Below are 4589 nucleotides of genomic sequence, written 5' to 3'. Positions count from 1 at the left end.
TTTAATATCCTTTTATTTTTTATATTTTTTTTTCATTGTATAGGGCTAAAAAAGACAAAGTAAAAGGATTTTATATTGATAATAAATTCATTAATACAGAAAAAGAAGATTTTCTTAAAATATATCCTCTTGATTTGTATTATTCTAATTCTACTACTAAAGTTATAACTCCACCACTTCTACAACCAACAATTATAGAAAAAATTTAGACAACATATCTTGATGTGATACCGGATATTAGAATTTTTATTAACATGTGTTCAAATAAACTGCATAGAGAAAGAATAATTTTCAGATTATGTAATGAGTTTCCATTTAATAATTCAAATAAGATTCATAACAAAACAGGTTTTATTTAATTCTTTTTCTACTATTATTTTACATTTTTTTTCAAATACTTTCCCAAACTTTTTATGATAATCTTATGAGATGATACATGCGGACATGCATATATTTCGAAAACTGACGAGAAAAGAACGTTTTCCGTTCGAGATTTTCAATTTGAATTGCTTATCACACAGAGTCATAGAGAGAAGTGTATTAACATCGAGATAACAAAAAAAAAGTTCCTGAAAGAACGGAAGTAAAAAAACGAAGAAGGATGAAAAGAAGCAAGGAACACAGACATACGAGATACAATTACATTTATGTATATAAAAATGGAAGAAAAAATAGAAAAGAAAATTCTCCCCGTCCGGGAATTGAACGCCGGTCTCTCGCGCTACAAGCGGGCATACTAACCTGTCAGAAATGCCCAGAGCCGGGGTAGGGCGGGCGCAAAATTAACTAAAAACGTTCACGTTGTCGTAGCGTCGTTCCCCACAAAGTGCGCGTTCAAAGATCTCGTGAAGAGTGAGGACTCATCGTCCTGCCGATCCTTGTCCACTTCCCACGCGAAGCAGGCCTGGGAAAAGTCCCAAAGGAGCGAGTCACCCCCACCATGTGCTGGGCCTGGCCTCAAGTGGCTCACTTCACTGTTTTCGAAATGGATTTTCTTGCAAACCACTTTTTTTCGTAACATATGTATACTGTGCCAATAAATAAAACAATCTATACAAATAGTACAACAAATCCAAAACATACAAAGGATGAATATGATTAAAATATAATGAAATCAATGGCTCTAGGATAGAGCACTCTTAATCTCAACAGTAAACTTATCCTACCCCGCTTATCGCTAGTAATATAAACATATAACTAAGGTTAATTTAAGCTAGGGAGTAGATATATTAGATATGTACAGAAAGGAGGCGAATCGTCAGTTTATGTTGCTCTCGTATTGAATTTTTTTGTTGTATGTTTTTCTATTGTAGTGGTAAATGATTGGTAAATTCGTGTCGTTTTGTATTAGACCTATGCTATCTAAGTATAAAAATGAGGGGTGTATCCTGTTTGTCTAGTTTTCTCGTAGTACAGTAATGTCTCTACAACTGTCAGTTAGCAAGGAACCTAAACATGACAATTGTAGAGTCAGGGACTCTATTTTCGAGCCTCGCGCCCGCCTTTGTAGTTTACCGAACGAAGACAAGGGCAGCAAATAAAAGATAAGGATGAAACAGGAGTCGAGGCAACCAAGCGATTTAAACACCAACTTTTTTAATTTTACGTTTTTTTATCCCGAAATTTTTCTTAACATATTGATGAGATTTTTCTGATGAAAATGACATCAAACACGATATAATTTGAACAACATTTACTTATTAATACGTTCACTGTCACGCTAGATTTACCGGTTGCTCTCATGCGGCCACAAGAAAATATTCATTATTTTAATATTTATTGTATGTCTGGGTTTTGAGTGTGAGGTCGTCCAGGAGGCTGGCGCGCCTTTCATTTGTGATTATGAAGTTTACGTTAATTTGTACTATGTTTAAGTGTAAAATTGTAATTTTATTGTGTGGACGTGTGTGATGTTGTGTGGGAACTAAACATTAAAATTCTATGGCTATTCGGAGTTTGCAATAAAGTTGATTCGATTAGTATTTAGTTCTACGATCTCTGCGATGCGTGACATTTGTTTGCTTACTGAATTTGTGATGTGTTTGATTTCTTCTAGTAGTGTTGGCTGGTGTGTTTTGGTTGATAGGTTTTGTGTGTGGTTCTGTTAGGTGTTAGTGGGTGTGTGAGCATCTGTGTGTATCTGTGTTTGTTTACCTGTGAGCATTAATCTATACGAAATAGCCGGGTTAATTGTTTTATTGACTAGCTAGAATTTGCTCCCTAAAAGTTTCTCAAAGATAGCTATAACTGGTGTCCCTGTCATAAACCCATCGCTTTCTAATTGAGACATGTTAGTGCCATTCACTAATAATAATGCATCAGCGTGTGCAATATCAAAGAGATCATTTAACTTATCAAGAAAATCTTGCTCCTGTTTTTCTCGCAACCGACTTCAGCGTTTAGAAGTTTTTTGTAACGTCCTCCATTCATTATATTGAGATTCTAATTTTGTAACGCTATCTTGCATTTTCTTTGTTGGAATTCGTGCTTTTCTCAAAGAACCTCAACTTCCTTTATAACTAAACCAGCACTCGATCGTATGTTTAATTTTATCTTACGTAATTGCATAACAAAACTCTTAACACTTGTCTGTTAGATTTCAAACTGGCACCAATAATTTGATCACGATCGAGTAGAAATAATTTTTCTCTCCTAGTTTGCATCTTTAATTTGGATTTTCACTTTCCGTTTTCTACAGTGTTGCACTACTGAACGCTGAGAATATATTACCAAGGTTAGTTTTTTATTTCAAAGGCCTGTCTCTCTGAACCTTCGGTTCTGGGTCTTCTCTCCAGCGCTGGTAGAAGTCTAACGGATTTTGAGGGGTTCAAACTACCTACTTACCTGATGTAAATAGGTGTATTGTCTGACAAAGCAAACTTAAGGCTTCAGGCGTGTTTTAGGGCCTAGAAGTGGGAGATGTAGGAGAAATTGTGGTGTCTCGCTGTTAATCAGCCAATAGCGATAGAATAAGGCTATTGCTCTTACTCTTCTATGAACGATAGCTGACGGTTGAAAATCACGCAAGCAGTCGGTAACAGATGAGTAGTCGATAACTGACCCGAGTGAAAATTTTATACATTTAATACCACAGTCGATATATAGGCACTAGCGCAGACGACGTACAGGATAGACCTTGCATCTTTGGGGACGAGAAGACCCTTACCATTTTCGTGTCGCTACCAACGTTACTGATTCAGCATAGAATAAGGTTACAACATTAGTAGTGGTTGGAATTGGAATTAAACGTAACTATGAAATTACGTTTCAGAAGAAGCTGATAATATGTGAAGCATGTACTTATGTATTGCAAAAATATGCATAAATTTATATATATATTTATCATTTTCACATCATGTACAAAGTTCAAGTTACTTCTTATAAATTTTGTTGGAAAAAAAAAACGAAGCTTTCTATTAGACCTATAATTTTGAAAACAACTGATGTAAAACGTTAAATATTATACATTTACACATTACAAATAAAAAAGTAACGTAATTGTTTATTAGTAGATGATTCATCACATGCGCGTATTCTATTGTTCTCAAAAGATCATGAACAATTCTACCCAAGCAATCCAATATATGTATGTATCTTTATATGCAAATTTAATAAAAGAGGATTTTTTACATCTGCCGACTTTACCATCTTTGATGGTTGGATTATATGTAATTCCTACACTCACCGCTTTATATCGCAGAGGGCATACCAAAAACTCTCATTTTTTACACGATCGGTATTTTAGAACGTTGGACACAAAAATACATTACGTGCAAGGTCTATCCTGTACCTCGTCTGTGGTCCAATGTCAACGATGCGTCGCGTGAGAGACGTATATGCGACGAAACATTACTTGCTGTACGTTTCAGTACTGCAACCAATGTGAAACAGTGGATGTCTGTCCACGAAGAGTCATCGTCACACTATTATCCGTATCCTTTTGATCAGCAGGCAATGAAGCACCAAATCCCGACGCAGTTAATTCACATTGTGCGATTATATCCCCGGCAATAAGGGTGCGTTGTAATTAGACATGCAATTTTCATTGTGCAAACTGGGATTTAAATTCAATAATATATTTTTTTGAATAATTATGATTGTAAATATGTACCACCGTACATTCGAAGAACGGAAAAAAAATTTTCCACACAATTAGTATTTAAACGCGATGTCATTAAAAACATTATATTTTCGTCACTTAAATTGTTCCAAAATTGTACGGAGGCATTAACAGATTATTGTAATCCCAAAAAACGTAGAGATTTGTTCAAAATACTTACGAATATAACGAACCAATTTGCTATGCTTTTTGCATGTGCTTTTAAATTTTTTCCAATATTATTGTAACGCGAAGTAGCACACCTCATCCAAGAATTAGGATCACTGGCACATGTCCTATTTAAATTATCGAATAAATTGTTTAAGGTTTCAAAGAACCTAGCTGTGTGTTACACAGGCTTTGATTATAACATTTAACAACAATGAATTACCTCATATGGCAGGTCGTTAAATTCGCTTGCGGGGAGGGCTGCGGAAGGAGAACAAAGTTTCCGCGGCCCTCCCTAGCGCGCCCGACGAGGATCACCACG

Source organism: Habropoda laboriosa, unplaced genomic scaffold, assembly GCF_001263275.1.
Source record: "Habropoda laboriosa isolate 0110345459 unplaced genomic scaffold, ASM126327v1 scaffold89, whole genome shotgun sequence".
In the NCBI taxonomy this organism is placed as follows: Eukaryota; Metazoa; Arthropoda; class Insecta; order Hymenoptera; family Apidae; genus Habropoda; species Habropoda laboriosa.
This window is presented reverse-complemented; position numbering follows the sequence as displayed.